Raw genomic sequence first — 19610 nt, forward strand, 5'->3', positions numbered from 1 at the left:
CAGCCACAGCTCTGGACTGAGCCTGAACTGGACCCATTAACCCTTCTGCTCTAATGAGGTCAAACAAGTTCCATGGATATTCATGGTCACTTTTCCAAAAATACTTCTTTAATGTCACAGTCAGCTTCCTAGGTCTGTTAGGTTACAAATTGTAATAATGTGGTATGTAAGAATGTAAAAAAGGAAAGCATGGTTGATCTGATGCTTAATCAGGTTTATGTTCAAAGTGGAGACATAGTAGGCCCAACCCTAATGCTTTAACTTTGGCATTCTGATTGATTTAAATTCTATTTTTCTCTGTATGCATGGGGTACTGCTCAAGGCATGCTTTCTTTATACAATACTTTCTCCTGTTGGCTTTTCCTTCAGATTGGTTTGAGTTACTGTTAATAGATGGCTCAGAGGATGTACAGATTCACAGCACATCACTTATTGATATTCCACCTTTTTGTGCCTTTGGATCATGAAGAGTTTTACTCTGCTTTCATCAATATATATCTAATTAGAATCAAAACCATCACTAGGCAAGACTTGACTTTCCAGTGTTTCCTGCAGGAGCACTGAAGACTTTGAATCTACTAGGTTTATAATATGACAATGAGCCAAGGATAAACTCACCTTTGTGAGCACAGTCAGTAACATTCTTGTGTCTTTGCATTCTTATCATTTTTAGAAACTAGTCTAAAGTCTGAGTTTTATCAGCAGTCTCTACCTTTGGAGGTCAACTTCTGTCAATACCAGTTATTTAATTGTATCAGTCTCAAATTGATACCTAGTTCTAGTTAGATTTTCATACTCAACATAATTGAAGAGAATATTCCCTTCTCTAAGAAGAACTCTGGCTTAGTGTCAAATTGTGTGCCCGAAAGTTCTGGTGGCTGCACCAATGTTTACTCTTCCAGAATCAGTTTATCCTAGGATGGGACAGAAAGTGTGAATAACTTCTCCTGGCCTCTCTTGCAAGAAGTTTTCTAAGTCAGCAAAAGGCCCCTCCCAGACCTAAGGTGGGCCCTTGATGACTTTATCTCTGGGGCAGGTGGGGCAGGTGGGGCAGGTGGGGCAGGTGGGGCAGGTGGGGCAGGTGGGGCAGGTGGGGCAGGTGGGGCAGGTCCCACCTCCTGCCCAGCACTGTATAAATAGGAGTCAAAGGCAAGCTGGAGCCATTCTCCTTTTCCCTTCGTGGACTTGTGGCCTTGTCAGCTCTGCTGGAGATAAACCTCTCTCCAGGGACACTGTCTGCGTGGTCTTCTGGGGGTAAGTTCCTTCCGGCCATCAACACAAGACTGGGCACTTTCTAAGAGGACAATCGGTGACTTGCACTCGGCAGCAGCTAAAAAGGAAGCCAGGCCTGTTTGGGAAGGATACCTCGATGTCCATGGAAATCGAGTCTTCCGATGTGATCCGTCTGATCCTGCAGTACCTGAAGGAGAGCTGTTTACATCGGGCCTTGGCTACCTTATAAGAGGAGGCTGCCGTCTCTCTGAATACAGTGGACAGCATCAAGAGTTTCGTGGCTGACATTCATAGTGGCCGTTGGGTTTACTGGTCTGTCAGCGAGCGGTTGCGTGGGGAGCTCCTGATTGGGGTCTGTTTAAGTCAAGCAGGCCTCAAACTCATTATGTAGCCCCAGACAAGCCTAAAACTCCCCATTCTGTTCCAGCCTCCTGAGGACCAGGATTGTGTGTACCACCTACCTGACACATTCTATTGTTTTAATACTGAAGCCAGTTTACCATGTCTTCGGCAGCTGTGGATACAGTTAATGCCACGCCCCTGTCGGGGTCCAAAGAACTGAGTTTAGAGGAACCAAAGAAGATGACCCGAGAGGACTGGAGGAAGAAGAAGGAGCTAGAAGAACAGCGGAAGCTGGGTAATGCTCCTGCAGAAGTGGATGAAGAAGGAAAAGATATCAATCCACACATCCCTCAGTATATTTCTTCAGTACCATGGTACATCGATCCATCGAAAAGACCCACCTTAAAGCACCAGAGGCCACAACCTGAGAAACAGAAGCAGTTCAGTTCATCTGGAGAATGGTACAAGAGGGGTGTAAAAGAGAATTCCATAACCACCAAGTACCGCAAAGGCGCCTGTGAGAACTGCGGGGCCATGACGCACAAGAAGAAGGACTGTTTTGAGAGACCCAGACGAGTTGGGGCCAAGTTTACTGGGACTAACATAGCGCCAGATGAGCACGTCCAGCCTCAGCTCACGTTTGACTATGACGGGAAGAGAGATCGCTGGAATGGCTACAATCCAGAGGAACACATGAAAATTGTGGAAGAGTATGCCAAAGTTGACCTGGCAAAACGAATGCTGAAAGCCCAGAAATTACAAGAATTAGCCTCAGGAAAATTAGTGGAACAGGCTAATTCTCCAAAACATCAGTGGGGAGAAGAGGAACCAAATTCTCAGACGGAAAAAGATCACAACAGTGAAGATGAGGATGAAGATAAATATGCAGATGATATTGACATGCCCGGACAGAATTTTGACTCTAAGAGGCGAATTACAGTCCGGAATCTAAGGATTCGAGAAGATATTGCAAAATATTTGAGAAATTTAGATCCAAATTCTGCCTACTATGATCCCAAAACTAGAGCGATGAGAGAAAATCCCTACGCCAATGCAGGGAAGAATCCAGATGAAGTGAGTTATGCAGGCGATAACTTCGTCAGATACACAGGAGATACCATTTCCATGGCTCAGACACAGTTGTTTGCCTGGGAGGCGTATGACAAGGGCTCGGAGGTGCACCTGCAGGCAGATCCCACGAAGCTGGAGCTGTTGTATAAATCCTTCAAAGTCAAGAAGGAAGACTTCAAAGAACAGCAGAAAGAAAGCAGCCTGGAAAAGTATGGCGGCCAAGAACATCTGGATGCTCCTCCCTCTGAGTTGCTCTTAGCCCAGACGGAAGACTATGTGGAGTACTCACGGCATGGGGCGGTCATCAAGGGGCAGGAGCGGGCCGTGGCCTGCTCCAAGTATGAAGAGGACATGAAGATCCACAACCACACGCACATCTGGGGATCTTACTGGAAAGAAGGCCGATGGGGATACAAATGCTGTCACTCGTTCTTCAAGTATTCCTACTGCACTGGAGAAGCTGGGAAGGAGACTGCTAATGCCCAGGGGTGCGTGATAAGTGATGAGACTGGCGAAGAGTCGGTGAAGAAACCACAGACGCTCGTGAAGATGCACCACGAAAAACTAAAGAAAAAGAAGCACCGGAAGAGCAGCTCTGACAGTGATGACGAAGAGAAGAAACAGGAGAAACTGAAGAAGGCACTGAACGCCGAGGAGGCCCGCCTGCTCCATGTCAAGGAGATCTTACAAATTGACGAGAGAAAGCGGCCATACAACAGTGTATATGAAACTCGAGAGCCCACGGAGGAGGAAATGGAGGCCTACAGAGTGAAACGTCAGAGGCCAGATGACCCCATGGCCTGTTTCCTGGGCCAGCAATAACTAGCCGGGGGAGGTAGTCCAGGGTTCAGTCCAGCATGCACCGCAACCTCATAGATAGAAAAACCGTGACCTGTCCCTTGGTGCCTGACTTCAATAAAGCTTTCAGAAGTCTCAAAAAAAAAAAAAAAAGACCCAGCCGGAGCGGTACATTCATCTGGAGAACCTCTTGGCCAGGCCTTACTTTGATCCTGGTGAGGCATACCCAGAAGGAAGCAGCAAAGAGAAAAGAAGAGCAGCCATTGCCCAAGCCTTAGCTGGCGAAGTCAGTGTGGAGCCTCCATCTCGTCTCTTGGCATTGCTGGGCCAAGCTCTGAAGTGGCAGCAGCACCAAGGGTTGCTCCCGCCTGGTCCCACCATAGATCTGTTTCGAGGTAAAGCAGCTGTCAAAGATGTGGAGGAAGAAAAGTTTCCTACACAGCTGAGCAGGCATATTAAGTTTGGTCAGAAGTCACACGTGGAATGTGCTAGATTTTCTCCAGATGGTCAGTATCTGGTCACTGGGTCTGTTGATGGATTTATTGAAGTATGGAACTTTATGACTGGAAAAATCAGGAAGGATCTTAAGTACCAGGCACAGGATAACTTCATGATGATGGACCATGCTGTCCTCTGCATGTGTTTTAGCAGAGATACAGAAATGTTAGCAACTGAGGCCCAAGATGGAAAGATCAATTGTGGAAGATTCAGAGTGGACAGTGTTTAAGGAGGTTTGAAAGGGCACATAGTAAAGGTGTCACTGTCTGAGCTTTTCCAAAGACAGCAGTCAGATCCTTAGTGTCTCTTTGGACTAATCAGAATTCATGGCTTAAAATCTGGGAAAACCCTAAAGGAATTTCGTGGTCATTCCTCCTTCGTTAATGAAGCAACATTTACACAAGATGGACATTATATTATCAGTGCTTCCTCTGATGGCACTGTAAAGATCTGGAATATGAAGAAAATTGAATGCTCAAATACCTTGAAATACTTGGGCAGGACTTCGGGGACAGACATTACTGTCAACAATGTGATCCTGCTTCCTAAAAACCCAGAACACTTTGTGGTATGCAACCGATCAAACACTGTGGTCATCATGAACATGCAAGGCCAGATTGTCAGAAGCTTCAGCTCTGGTAAGAGAGAAGGTGGTGACTTTGCTGTGCTCTCTCTCCTCCTGGTGAATGGATCTATTGTGTGGGGGAAGACTTTGTGCTCTACTGCTTTAACACAGTCACTGGCAAACTGGAGAGAACTTTGACAGTTCACGAGAAGGATGTGATTGGGATTGCACATCATCCTCATCAGAATTTGATTGTTACCTACAGTGAAGATGGACTTCTAAAGCTCTGGAAATCCTAATTCACATTTTAAAAATCTAGTTTGAAGCATGTACTTAAATGAAGACATACTCATGTGTTTGTTTTTTCAGATCAGCTTTCTAAGGAAAAAAATTATCCCATTTCCCCAAGGATAATTATAGTCTTAAAAAGTTTCTCTTTTAAAAATGTATTTTTAAGATTTTAGTTTTTCTGCTTATAACCATGGTAGACATATTACTGACATTTCTAGAAAAAAGATGTTCTTTGATTATCTGAAATCCTTATTGCAGTTTACTTCCCATCATAAAACTTGTGAATAACCCTGTATTCAGTAGCTGTTTTTTTAAAGATGTTAATACACTACACATTTCTGGATGCTTTGTAAATAAATGTTCACCCCCCCCAAAAAAAAAAGATGAAAATTTGAGACACGAACCTTCAAGCTATATGCTTCGATTTCTCTCTTGGAAGATTTGTAGGTACTGATGACCCAGTACTTGCAGAAGGTCTAGACTTCTGTTGCTTTTCGTTCATGGTTACAAGTCAAACTAAAAATTGCTCATGCTTGGAATATTAGAACCAAGGAAATAAGGTTCCCTGTTGAGATACTACATATTGCCTGTGTTTAAAGCATCATCTTGGACTTCTGTGTGAAGATGGTGTCCGGCAGTGGATAAAAAACTTGGACTTTCTGACCAGGCCCTGGCTGGCAGTGGACTTAACTCTGGAGGTGGCAGTTAAAGATTTGGAGACTGGAGTTCACCTTGTGAAAGGTCATCACTTGCACTTGGAATGGTCTCAAATTGTGGGATTAATGGGAATAGCCTTTCAGTTACCTAGGATCGTGGTTGATATGAAGTCATGTTTAACTGTATTTACTGTTAGTTGACAACTTGATGTACCATGTTTCCCTTGTATGGTCTTATGTAATCAAATCATTGTTCAAATAAAGTTTGTAAGTTTGCCTCATAGCATTTCATTGGTAACTTCATTTTGTTCTTTATAGGTGTTAAAGAATGATCATTGACTTTCTACTTGACATTCTTGTTGCTGGGCAGTTTATATTTATCCCCATATGACGTTATTGAAACTGGGCAGTTTGTATTTATCCCCATATGACATTATTGAAACGATCTCTTTGGTGTCAAGAAAGAATTTCTTACTGGGTTTGGAGCCCAGAGAAAACAAAGTAATGAATAAGAAAGATACCATATACTTGCCAGTTCAACTAAAAGGGTGACAAAGAACAAGGATACTGTGATTTAATGTATACTCAAAGAATAAAATGTCTCCCAATTACTGTGCCCAGCACTTTCAGAGGAATGCATTCTAATCTTTGCTTCATGAATTCCACTTTTTTTTAATGTTCTATATTTTTAGTTGTAAGCAGTAAACTTGATTGTAACATCCTTGTAATTACTAAACAATGTAAAATAAAAGTCCAAACATCTTCTCCTTGACATACTTCCTCATCAGTATAGACAGAAAAGAATTACAAAAGAATTACATTATTTCTGAAGCTGGAATCAAGAATGAGCCATGGGTCTGAATTGATGTTCACACAAAGGACCTGGCCACACCCGCAGAAATCACTGTTGATATTTCATACATACACAGATGTTACTACTGAAATCTCCTTAGAAGTCAGGGCATAAAAGTGTCTTTAAAAGATTTTGCTTGTGGATCCAAAAAAAACACAACTTAGGATTATAAAAAAAAAAATGAAACCTTTCCAAATATTTAGGGGGAAAAATGGACACTACAGGAAGATACCTAGAGTTCCCCAGTCTGAGAAGCAGTGACTGTATTAAAATATTAGTAATGACAATATAGTTTAAAAAGTGTTCGATTATGAAATCTCAACAGCCTCTGGAGTATAGTCGCTAATAGCACTTTAGTCTGATAAGCTATTTCTCCTGCTTTATAAATCTATGTTAGTTGTTTAAATGGCTTGAAGTATTTCAGAAGGACACTGACAAAAATTGGCTGATAGCTATTCCTAGTGCTGTCTTAAGAGAGCAACATCCTGTTGAGTGTTGGTAACTTAGGATCATCACCCCTGAGGCTTGTGCTGCTATCCTGGTAGCACAGGCTCCTTGCCCTTAGAGAACTTCTGTTTTTACATTGAAGGCAGCTGGCAGCCAGGCGCTGGTGGCTGAGGCCCTGTGATCCTAGCTCCTCAGGAGGCTGAGATCTGAGGATTGTGGTTCAAAGCCAGCCCAGGCAGGAAAGTCCTTCAGACCCTTGTCTGCAATAAACCACTCAGAACACCGGAAGTGGCATTGTGGCTCCAGTAGTAGAGCACTGGCCTGGAGCTGAAGAGATGAGACACAGCCCCCAGGCCCAGAGTTCAAGCCCCACAACTGACCAAAGGGAAAAAAAGATACCCAAGCAAATAGGACCAGGCTTGCTGTCACATAAGAATCAATTTCAAAGAATAGGAAAAGAAAAAAAGTTCAGATTTTTTTTAATCATAGGCACACAATTATACTGCCTAGCTGCTGCCATTTCTGTATCTTCTGGGAAGGGCAGAATATAAGAGAAAGGAATTCAGACATTTTAGTCCAAAGAACTGGTTTTAATAATTGTTTAAATGTGATGGGATTAAAAGCATTCTACATTTAAACTATTGCTCAGCACCAGTATTGTATATATTACAAATCATAATTTCTAAGTCTGGATTTTTTGTGTGTTTGACTGTTTCTAAGCTAAATTACCTGTCTATAAAATTTTTCTGTTCTTGAAAAGATCCTTATTTTTAAATAAAGCATTTTTCTATATTAAAAAATGTGTACTTTCTTTGAAAGTGGGACAAAGAGGAATACAAGAAACTAAGACTCACAGGAGAGAGTGAAAAGGATGGAAAACCAGGGCAGCCAATCAAGAGGGAGTTTCAGTAACAGAGACTATAAAGTGGGCTCGTCTTCCCAAGATTGGATTGCAAATGTCATGACCAAGACAACCCCACCATCTGAGATGGGAGGATATTACTGCAATGTCTGTGACTGTGGTGAGAGACTCCATCAACTTCCTGGATCATATGAATGGAAAGAATCAACGGAACCTGGGCATGACGATGCATGTGGAACGTTCTATCCCGGATCAGGTGAAGAAAGGCTTTGAGGTTGGTCAATAAGATGGAAGACCAGCTGAAGGATTATGATTTTGAGCAAAGGATGAAGAAACTCAGGAAGAAAAGGCTAAAGCATACAAGAAAGAAACAAAAGGAGAAGAATAGGAGAGTGGAGGAGGACTGACATTTGAGGAGGAGGAGATGGCGGCTGTGATGGGCTTCTTGGCTGTGATTCCACCAAGAAGAGTTACTGAGCCTTTCTGTGATGGGCCTAATTTTGGCCTATGTTGGCCTTTGTGGGTGTGTGTATTTGTTAGGGGGGTGGAGTCATTCCTTTTGGATACTGGAGAAAGACCTTCAGAGTGTTAATGGCCAGACTAGAGGGTGGGCATTTGTGGCTCAGAGGATGTTCAGATTCATATGACATTACCTACTCATATTCCACCTTTTCATGCCTTTGGATCATGAGTTTTACTCTGTTCTCATCAGTACAAATCCAATTAGAGACAAAGCCATCACTAGGCAAGATTTGACTTTCCAGTATTTCCTGCAGCAGCACTGAAGACTTTTCACATTATAAAGCTAGTAGATTCAATGAGCCAAGGATAAACACCTTTGAGCAGAGTCAATAACATTCTTGCATCTTTGCATTCTTATCATTTTTACAAACTAGTCTAAAGTCTGAGTTTTATCAGCAGTCTCTACCTTTGGATGTCAACTTCTGTCAATGCCAGTTACTTAAGTGTATCAGTCTCAAATTTATACCTAGTTCTAGTTAGATTCTCATACTCAACATAATTGAAGCGAATATTCCCTTCTCTAAAAAGGACTCTGGCTTAATGTTCAATTGTGTGCCTGAAAGTTTTGGTGGCTGTATCAGTGTTTACTCTTCCAGAATCAGTTTATCCTAGGATGGGACAGAAAGAGTGTGAAGGACTTCTCCTGGCCTCTCTTGCAAGTAGCTTTCTAAGTCAACAAAAGGCCCCTCCCAGACCTAAACAGGGCCCTTGATGACTTTATGTCTGGGGCAGGTGGGGCAGGTGGGGCCCTCCCACTTCCTGCCTCATCACTATATAAATAAGAGTCTTCAAAGACACACCAAGGCATTTTCCTTTTCCCTTGGAGTAGAAAGGTCTATTACCAGCAGAGCTGACAAGGCCAAGTTCCCACAATCTACGTGACTTTGTCTGCGTGGCCCTTTGAGGTAAGATCCTTTCAGCTATAAACCCAAGACTAGGCACTTTAAAGATGACCAATGATACATGGAAATTTGAGACACTACCATAAGCTATGTTCTTTGGTTTCTTGTAACCATTAACTGAAAGCAGTAGAAGTCTAGACCTTCGCAAAGTATTGGTTCATTAGTACCGAAAAAGCTTCCAAGTCAGATTGAAAATTGCTCATACTTGGACCATTAGAACAAAGGAAAAAAGTTCCCTAATAAGCTCTTAATTGTCTTTTGTTTCAAAGCATCATCTTGGAGATTTGGTGCTTGCTTCTGTGGAAAGACTGCGGACAAAATGCCGGAGTGGGACAGTGAACCGTTCTCCAACCCTTTGGCTCCAGATGGCCATGATGTGGATGATCCTTTCCAATCAAAACTCACCAATGAAGATTTCAGGAAACTTTTCATGACCCCAAGGGCTGCACCTACCTCTGCACTACCTTCTAAGTCATGTCACCATGAGATGTCAAGAGAGTGCAATGAGGATGAAGATCCAGCTGCCCGAAGGAGAAAAAAGAAAAGTTATTATGCTAAGTTACGCCAACAAGAAATTGAGAGAGAGAGCGAGCTAGCAGAGAAGTACCGGGACCGTGCCAAGGAACGAAGAGATGGTGTGAACAAAGATTATGAGGAAACCAAGCCGATTAGCACTGCAGCCAACTATAGGGCTGTGGGCCCCACAGCAGAGGTGGACAAATCAGCTGCAGAGAAGAGAAGACAGGTGATCCAGGAGTCCAAATTTTTGGGTGGTGACATGGAGCACACCCACTTGGTGAAAGGCTTGGATTTTGCTCTTCTTCAAAAGGTACGAGCTGAGATTGCCAGCAAAGAGGAAGAGGAATTGATGGAGAAACCTCAAAAGGAAACCAAGAAAGATGAGGATCCTGAGAACAAAATTGAATTTAAAACTCGTCTTGGCCACAATGTTTATCATACGCTTTTTAAGAGCAAAGCCGATGAGCGGAATGAGCTGTTCTTGCCAGGGCGCATGGCCTATCTGGTGGACCTGGAGGATGAGTATGGGGACACAGATATTCCCAACACACTTATCCGTAGCAAGGCTGATTGCCCAACCATGGAGGCCCAGACCACGCTGACAACAAATGACACTGTCATCAGCAAACTCACTCAGATCCTTTCATACCTGAGGCTGGGTACCCGAAACAAGAAGCTCAAGAAGAAGGATAAAGGGAAGATGGAAGAGAAGAAGCCTCCTGAGGCTGACATGAACATTTTTGAGGACATTGGGGACTATGTTTTCTCCACAACCAAGACACCTCGGGACAAGCAGCAAGAGAGATATGGTGAACGAGAGCCAGACAGAGACCTGGACCAGGATTGGGAGAGAGAACGAGATCAGGAGAGGGAGCAAGAAAAGAGGCACAGCTATTTTGAGAAGCCAAAAGCGGATGTTGAGCCCATGGAAGTTGACAAAGGACCTGGGTCTGCCCAAGACTTGATCAAGTCAATCAATGAAAAGTTTGCAGGGTCTGCCAGTTGGGAAGGCATTGAGTCATTGAAGAAGCCAGAAGACAAAAAGCAGCTGGGTGATTTCTTTGGCATGTCTAACAGTTATGCAGAGTGCTATCCTGCCACGATGGATGACGTGGCAGTGGATAGTGACGAGGAGGTGGATTATAGCAAAATGGACCGGGGTAACAAGAAGGGCCCCTTAGGCCGCTGGGACTTTGATACCCAGGAGGAATACAGCACGTATATGAGCAATAAGGAAGCTTTGCCCAAGGCTGCATTCCAGTATGGTATCAAGATGTCTGAAGGACGGAAAACCAGGCGACTTAAAGAAACCAATGGCAAAGCAGAGCTTGATCGGCAGTGGAAGAAGATCAGTGTAATTATTGAGAAGAGGAAGAAGATGGAGGCTGAAGGGGTTCAAGCAAAAAGACTAAAATACTAATCTTTACTTCCAACTGAAAAAATCTCCACATGGGTATCCTCTCTACTTTCTATAATTCCTAGAAAGGTTGTAAGGTGGTATTTGTTGTTTTGTTTGCAAATGTGTATAAAGTTTTATTGCGTAAACACCTGATTGCATTAAAATTGGTAACCAGTTTTTTAAAAAAGCATCATCTTGGAGTTTTGTGTGAAGATGGCATCTATTAGCGGGGCAACAAACTTGGACTTTCACCGAAAGTGGGAAAAAGATGAATACAAGAAACTTGCTGTAAAGAGACTCCCTGGAGAGAGAAAAGGGTGGAAAACCAGTGCAGCCAGTCAAGCCAGAGCTTCATTTGTTAAGGAAATAATTGACAAGTACCCAGCTGTTGTAAAGATGGACTCTGGAGATGAGTGAAACTTGACCAGACTCATTTAGAGACTAATTCCCACACCAGGAAAAAGAATTCTAGTTTTAAATGGCAGCTACAAAGGCAATGACCCCACTCTGGAATCCATCAATGAAAAGACTTTCTTAGCTACTGTGACCATCGAAACGGGGCCTGGAAAAGGACAGAGTTGAAGGAATTCAATATGAAGACACATCTAAACTTGCCTGATTGAAAATGTGTCACCAGTACATTAAAATAACTCTAAAGCATCCAGTTGCTGTTTGTCAAAGCATTGTAAGACTCTACTGTGTTAGGGTATTTCTTTTGTGTAAAACAAATGATTTTATTTAAATATTGTATAATTGTGTAAATGTTTAGAATATGTCTCCTGAAGTACCAAAACTGTGTGCTTTAAGATCTGTGCATAAGAGGGTATGTGTGTTGTGCACCTGTGTGTATATATATGTAAACATGTTGGAGATTAAAAAAACTGTCAGCATGATATAAAAAATGGATGAGATTAAGTTTAAACTCTAAGGAAGGTCAACAAGTTAGGGTGTGTTACCAAACTCTGAAAGGATTATTGTTTTAGAGAGGACCTTTAGTTAAAAGGTTTTCTAAGTCAGGCCTGTGGCTCAGGTCTGTAATCCTAGCTACTCAGGTGGCTGAGATATGAGGAGCTCAGTTCAAAGCCAGCCCGGGCAGGAAACTCCGTGAGATTCTTATCTCCAATAAAACATCAGAAAGCTGGAAGTGGCACTGTGGCTTAAGTGGTAGAGCACTCGCCTTGAGCTGAAGAGCTGAGGGCCAGTGCCCAAGTGAAAAACCTAAGCAATTCCATTTTACTTAAGACCCCATCTCGGTTCTGTGACTTAACTCATGGCCCACTTTAGCCCTAATGCTAGGGGTTTATGACAAAGCCATGCACAGTTCTTGGAGCCATAGATGGTGTTTGCTTAAGGCAGATGTTAGCCCCCAAGTGGTGTTGCCCCCCCCCAGTGACCTAGGGCTAAGAGTTTCAGTTCCAAGGAAAGCCACATAATTTTCTGACCAACTGGTTCTTCAGAGCCCAGGGCGAGACATGCCATACATTCTGTTGGTCCAGGTGTGAATCATAACTGTTTTTGGTCAAGCTATGGACCAAGGATATTTTTCTGTAAAGGTCAAACAATCATATTTGCCCAGCTTAGCTTGCTTTAAATGTTAACCAATCATGTAATTTCTTATGTAAAAGTTCCTTAAAATTGTTTGTTCAATACTATAAAAAACTGTGCTGATTCTATGCTCAGGGCCTCTTAGCGTCACTGGTTGCCGAGTGCGCGGAGGACCAAGCTCGAGCTTGCAATAAACCACTCTTTGCTGTTTGCATTGATCGTGGTCTCTGGTGGTCTATGAGGGGGCATCCGAAAACAGGGTACTTCACAAGCTCAGAGTTCAAGCCCCAAGACCTACAAAAAAAGGTTTTCTACGGGTTCTTGACTTTTGCAAAGTTAATGCTTAAGGCTATTGGCACTGTAATCAAGTTATCTGGCTTAGCAGATACTTTTCCTGCACTGCTAAAACTGGGGCCTAAGTGTCAAATTTAAGTGTGAAGGTTTGTTGAGCACTGCCAAAGAAATGGCCCATTCTGGCTGTCCCAAGTGCTTGGTTTCTCAGAGATCAAAAAAGGACAGAACAAACTAAGAATGGTCTAACTTTGGGAGGGGTGTTCTGGCAAAAGGTGAGCTCAGCCAGTCCATGCACAGTGACAGGCCCTGGGGTGAGTCCATGCATGGTGGAAGAGGGTAAACTGGTACAAAGGCAGTTCATCTAACCTTAAGGTGTCCAATATATATGCCCATCTTCATCCTGTGTCTGTTCCTTGCAGATGGACGCTGGAAACCTTTATGTTAAAGTGGGTGATTGGTATTTCTAAACCTGCCCCTTGGAATGTACTTAACCCCCCTTTTAAAACTTTTCCAATTTAAGGAGGTTTATCTGCGATGTAATTTGGTTTCAATGCTATTTTACAATTGGATGCATTTTTAAAAAGGCATAAAGATGCTAAGCTTGGATTCTTGGTAGAGTGCTAGTGCTTGCGTTAGAAAACCTTTAAACTCATGACAATTTTTTAAGAGGAAAAGCTCAGACTGCCAACCAATTGGTTAGTTTTAAACTGGGAAAAGGTAATGGGAGTTACCCAGTGTTTCAGGGTCATTTAAATGCAAATTAAAGTGGCTTTGGGGGGAAGGATTAAAAGCAGCGACCCCTGTATAAAAATTTGTGAAGTGGTTGGCTTCCTAGACAAAGTAAAATTGTCCTTAAATGTTTCAAAAGGAGGAAAAATTAGGACTACCAAAATAGTTGTGTAATTGCTATTTCAGTTTGCCTTTTCAAGGTTTTTTGCAACTGGTGGTATTGTCCCCCTGGTCCCTCAGCTCCACCCAGCCCTAGGATTCCCGCCAAACAGCTGTCCACTCCCTCTCTACATCCAGACCCACTTGGGCACACACCTACCTCAGTACCTGCCTGGAGACCCACCTGCCACTTGGATAGGGATGAATACCCAGTGCTCCCTCTCCCGGGAAATATGGCCCCTCTAATACAGCCTTATGATCTTTCTCCTGTTCCTGCTTGCCTCCACATGGTCCCTGGGATGGTTGTGAACGATTATCACTAACGTTTCCAGCAGGCCCACAGAGAAGAAGATTCTTACAAGTTTGTCAGATGTAACTTTGGTCCTCAATAAATTCCAGGTTAAGACCATGCTTGGGAGACAATTTTTCTAACTACCCCCTTGTTGCTTTTAATTGGAGTATAGTGGCCTTTTGTAAAGACTCATTGATCTAAGACTTGGAATTCATTAAAAATTAAGACAAACTGGATGCTTAGCCGCTATTCTACTTTGCTCCTGTTCTACTTGGAGTTCTTTGTAATTGAAGGTAACAGTTCATAGCACATTAGTCTTTTTAACTGTTGCAATAGCTGCAACTTTTTGCGCAATAAAGGTTAGAGTCACAGAAGATGAGTAAAATCAAAGATGATGCTCCTCATGAATGAGAAAGCCAGCTTATTTTACGCTTACCTCCAGAATATGCTGCTAATGTGAGGAGGACAGTACTATCTGGCCATGTCCACCTGAAGGACAGATTGAGTGTTGAGTTATATCCTGATGGACGTCATGAACTCAGAGTGAACCGGGTCCCTTTGACAGCAAAACTGGCTAGATCTGCCTTGTGGTATGGAAAGGTTGAAGACCATTGACAAACCTTTTGTAAGATACCTGCTATCTGTCAGATGCTTATATGCACATTTGATGGTGATCTATGGAGTTTTCAGTTGCTACTGCCGATTCCAAAGCAGGCAAGAAAAAAAAAAAGTTTGTCTGGAACCATGAAATTTCTGCCTATAAAAATGTTAGAAAAGAGAAGGTTCTGGAATGTAAGGTATATTCAGTAGGTTTTATTAGGTAGCCCATAAAGATCACACCATGTGCTATTCAGGCAAGGAAAGTTTATTTACCGAATTGCTGCCCTGCCGAGAATGGTCCAGAAGCAGGTGGAAGAAGGGGAGACGCACCCCCAGGTCAGGACAGGAAGGCAGAGGTGTGGCCACACTGGATCTGGGCCTGGGACCTTCCCCAGGTCTGATGGGAGGCGTGACAGGGAGTGGCCAAGGATGTGACCTTGGAGGAGGGAGCAAGTGACTGCTTCCAGGTGAGCCAGTTATCTAGGTAACCATACTGGGCGTAAACTTAGCCTAGAGGTAGGGAGGCATCTAGCACAGGTGTCTGCATGGCCCAGGGCAGACTTTACTTGGAAGACAGCAAGATAATGTATTGGCTTCTTTTTCCACATCTGGAGATTCAAGTGATTGCTTCGTGTATGTTGGGGAAAATAGAGAACAGAAAAGGAATAGGCCAGACTCAATGGCCAACAAGGCAAGGACTGTTTATTAAGGAGCAGTAAGGGGCATAGACCTTTCCGTGGGTTTGGAGGTTCGAGGAGTGAATTTGGGGATCAGGCTTGTGAGACAGGGTCTTGCTGGCCACTTTACCAGCAATAAACCTTTGTTCTTTGCACCTGGATGTCTATGTGGTTTTCTGGAAAAGTCGAACATACTCTAACAAAAGCTGATTCCCATCAGTACAGATGCAGAAGCTGTCAGTACTTGGTGGAAGATCAAACAAGACACAGAAAATCAAGGCCTTGGGATCTCCTCTCCAGAAATGTCTGGCCACTGGCAGGGCCTTCACTCAGAATATGATGTGCTTTTCGAGATATTCTATGACCTTAGCCACAGCAGTGAAGATGCAGACAAGACACAGCATCAAGATGAAGATGTAAACATCATGGACACAGGAAGACCTAGAGAGACAGCTACAGGATAAGCTAAATGAATCAGATGAAATGAAGGAACCAATCAACTGGTTATTGGAATTCAGAAATATGAAAGGCAAGCTCCAAGAGACTCAGGACAGCAAAACAAGAGGATCTCACCAAAGTGAGATCCTGAACAAGTTTCAGGCTGTACCGGATAAACTTAAAGGATGGAGAAAAGGAATAGTTCAGTTCTTTGCAACAAGAGCTAGAATCACTTCTATAGAAGTGAGAATGTTGCTACTTAATTTCAGGCTGGTTACCATAAACACTAAGTTTCCTCACTTGGACTGAGTATTAAGACATTGCAATAGTTCTCTAATGCTCAAAGTTTTGTTGAACCATCAATTTCAGAACCACATACTGGGTTATACATTCATTTGGCCTGTCAGAGTGCATAGGGAGAGTAATGCTTGTTTTAGTTGGAAGGTCCCTGGCCATGCAGGCTCTGGCCTCCCTACCCCCTGTGTAAGTCTCCACCCAGTACCTAAATTACCTAGGTAACTGGCATACTTGGAGACTACCTTCCTAGCCCCTACTCCAAGGTCACAAGCTGGGCTGTCCCCAGTCAGGCCTCCCATCTGAACTAGGGAGGGTCCTGGGCCCTGAGGTCATCCGCTTCCGGTGGTGCCACACCTGGCCCCCTTCTCTACTTAAACACAGGCAGAACCTCAGATTGCCAATTCAGCCCGTGTAAACCCTTCCTGCCTGGATACTGTGTGGTGGTTTCTTCGCTGCCGGATTAATTTACCCAACAAGTATCATAGAAAATTAGTGAAATCAAAGTGACAAGGTTAGTCAAATTATAAGATTGGTGAAAGTTATAAGATGAGTGAAATAAACAGCTCAGCCTTCATCAGAGCCTCATTAAAAAAACTTTGCTGTTTCTCTGCTTTCCAGAAGCTTCTATTTTAAGGAAAAAAGTTTTTGGAGACAATATAGCTAGTTTTAAATTGTCTTTTGTCATAAATGCTATTTGCAATTCAAAGCTAATTCTCCTATGTAGAGATGTGAATAATTTTTAATAAAAGCAAATATTTTCACTTTAAAAAAAGCAGTTGGAGATGAAGTGAGGAAGTCAATTGATTTGACTTATGTAAACAGCAGTGGAGAAGGTAGTGGGGAAACTGAGTCACAGCCATCCCAGTGCCTGACCAGGTGCTGGGGGGGGTGCGGGGAGGGAGAAAGGGCTGTTGTTTCCCAGACATCCTGAAGCCTAGTCAGGAGGTGGGGGATTAATCCACCCCGCTCCAAGGTTTAAAGGTGAGATAGGTCATCCTCAGTCCTGGCTCTACCAAGGGGAATATGTGGATACAGTGTGTTTAGGTCCAGGGTAGTTCTGTTCCTTGTGCTGTGTTTATGTAGAATGCTTTGCTGAGGCTTGGTCTCCACCCAACAGGTGAGCTTTGTCTTTAAAAGGTGGGTGCATCTCCAGCTCCTGTGGTGTGTGGGAACATGAAAGACCATCTCACACAGCTCCAAGACGCGGTGAACGTGCTTGCAGATCATTTTTGTAATGCCATTGGCGTGTTGCAACAGTGTAGTCCGCCTGCTTCATTTAATAACATCCAATCCACAATGAACAAGGACCAACCAGCTAACCCCACAGAAGAATATGCTCAGCTTTTTACTACACTGATTACCCAGACAGCAAAAGACATTGATGTTTTGATAGATTCCTTACCCAGTGAAGAGTCCACAGCTGCATTACAGGATGGTATCTTATGTAAGCTAGAGGAAGAGAACGAAGAAGCTGCTACCTGTCTGGAAGGTGTTGTTTATCGAGGTGACTTGCTTCTACAAAGGATCCAGAGTGCACCTTATGACACCAATCAGTCCGAGCTGAAGAGAAAAATTGACCTCACATACAGTCTTTCCCTCCCAACTACTAGGCTCCGTCACACCCTGGACTGAGAAAAGGACTGGTCCCTGCTATTAGCATTCTGCAGCAGACATACCAACACAGCAGCACCAACTTCTCCCGTGTACTGCCATTGAGCTATGTGTGATTCTCTTCATTGTTGATAAAGAAGCTTATAAAAGCCATCTTCACGTCATTGTTTTTTTCTCCCCCTCTTGAAGATATCAAGGCAGATGTGTATTTGTGTTCATAACAGAATTAAAGTTTTTTTTTTTTTAAAAAGCTTGGTGTGAGTTCTGTTCGGGGCTGCAGATCTGTATAACTGACCACTTGCATTCTGCTAGCACTCCAAGACTTAAAAATTTGACCTGGGCTGGGAAAGTGGCTCAGGGATAGAGCGCTTGTCTTGCATGCATGAGGCCCTGGGTTTGATTCCTCAGCACCACATAAGAAAAAAAAGCTGAAGTGGTGCTGTGGCTCAAGTGGTAGAGCACTAGCCTTGAGCTGAAGAGCTGAGGGACAGTGCCCAGGCCCAGAGTTCAGGCCCCACAAAAAAAATTTTTTTGACCTCTCATAGTGTGGTCTCTTTTCTTGTGGCTGTTTTTATATCTGATTTAAGGTATAATTTACTGAACAAGTAGTAAGTGACTACCTAGTATTTTCAACTTGCTTCTAAAGTAGGATTTGCGGGTCTTAGTGTAAGAATTGTGCCTACCTTTGGTCCTTAGCTCCACCCAGAATTGAGCTCCTCTCTGCCTTTGAGTTCTCATCATAACTGCCCCTCCCTCTTTGCCCAGACCCACCTGAACTCCCATCTACCTCAGTTCCTATCCCCCAGACCCTGCTGCTACCTAGATATTGGAGGCTGTCATGTGCTCTCTCCAGGGCAAATATGGCTCCTCTAATAAGCCTTGTAATAATCTTTCTCCTGTGCCTGCCCCTGAAGGATCCTTTCATTGATCCTTTCATTTAGACTAACCCCTAGGATGGGTGCTCTCTTCAGACAAACATCAGGCTGAACTAGAGAATCCCCCAGCTGGTGTTCCATGGAGAAAATGATCTGCACACCCCCTAGTGACAGAATTACACTGAGGACAGCCACTTTTCCAGTAGCTCACTCCCAAATGCCAACCACTGTCTCTTATTCCAACACGGAAGTCTCTTCTACATTCTCTCCATTTGTATTCTGGCTCAATTCCCCAGCAGCTGTCTGGGGATGTGAAGAAATTCATTTTGGTTTGGAGATAGAACTTGCCGTATTTTACTCATCCTCCCTTCCCCCCCCAAACATAAGTCCATCTCTGCCACTGATGGGGCGAGCAGAGGTGAAGACCTAGCCCCCTGTGGGGCTCACCAGTGTTGAGCTGACTACGAACACTCTTCAGGGCATCCTTCCAGTCCAGTCCCCTTATTTCCTTCCCAGAACCAGGCTAACCTCATTTAGTGTTATATTAGTATTCTGCAGCCTTTTATCAGCAGACAAGCATTTGGGCATCTTTCACCATCAGACACAGCATACCTGCAAACTTTCCTTTTACATTAGAGTAGGCATCCATACTTTCCGTAGCCCCAAGTTTCCCTATTCTATGCAATTCGAACCTTTAAACACAGGTAGGAATCAATCTTGACACCCGCCCTCCCCCCGACCACATCCCAACCAGGTTCTATCATTGACCTTGAAAACTTAATCTCACTGAAGTTTATAGGGCACATCAGTCATCTACTATCTTGAACCTGTAGGATCACGATACTTAATACACACAAAAGGTGTGTCTCTTGTGGTAGAGCACGGGGCACCCCCTTTGTGAGTTCAGAATTCCTGAGAAGGGATCTCAAGGGTTGGTACTATGGGTTGAGTGTATCCTCTTCAAGTTTGAGCTGAAAATGCAATCACCAATGCAACAAGAGGTGCATGCAGCCCTAACAGCTCTTCAAACAGACCAATGCATTCGTCACATTAGCACACTCCTGATGAGTGGATGTATTTCCACGTCTCACCTTTTGCCTAGGAATGCACGGGCCTCAGCACAGGCCAGTGCTCT

The 19610-nt window shown here is 43.5% G+C and overlaps 6 pseudogenes; all 6 read left to right on the forward strand.

The window, feature by feature from the left end:
- Nucleotides 1-1734: 1734 nt before the first annotated feature.
- On the forward strand, nucleotides 1735-3468 carry LOC138828959 (pre-mRNA-splicing factor SLU7 pseudogene; annotated as a pseudogene).
- A 35-nt stretch (nucleotides 3469-3503) lies between these two features.
- On the forward strand, nucleotides 3504-4806 carry LOC138828960 (WD40 repeat-containing protein SMU1 pseudogene; annotated as a pseudogene).
- Nucleotides 4807-5841: 1035 nt separating this feature from the next.
- Nucleotides 5842-8208, forward strand: LOC138828961 (zinc finger matrin-type protein 2 pseudogene; annotated as a pseudogene).
- A 1116-nt stretch (nucleotides 8209-9324) lies between these two features.
- LOC138828948 (protein Red pseudogene) lies at nucleotides 9325-10979 on the forward strand (annotated as a pseudogene).
- Nucleotides 10980-14352: 3373 nt separating this feature from the next.
- LOC138828962 (transcription initiation factor TFIID subunit 7-like) lies at nucleotides 14353-15933 on the forward strand (annotated as a pseudogene).
- Nucleotides 15934-17162: 1229 nt separating this feature from the next.
- On the forward strand, nucleotides 17163-17371 carry LOC138828949 (mediator of RNA polymerase II transcription subunit 21 pseudogene; annotated as a pseudogene).
- Nucleotides 17372-19610: the final 2239 nt, after the last annotated feature.

The sequence above is a fragment of the Dipodomys merriami genome, unplaced genomic scaffold, assembly GCF_024711535.1.
Source record: "Dipodomys merriami isolate MVZ:Mamm:240054 unplaced genomic scaffold, mDipMer1.0.p SCAF_169, whole genome shotgun sequence".
In the NCBI taxonomy this organism is placed as follows: Eukaryota; Metazoa; Chordata; class Mammalia; order Rodentia; family Heteromyidae; genus Dipodomys; species Dipodomys merriami.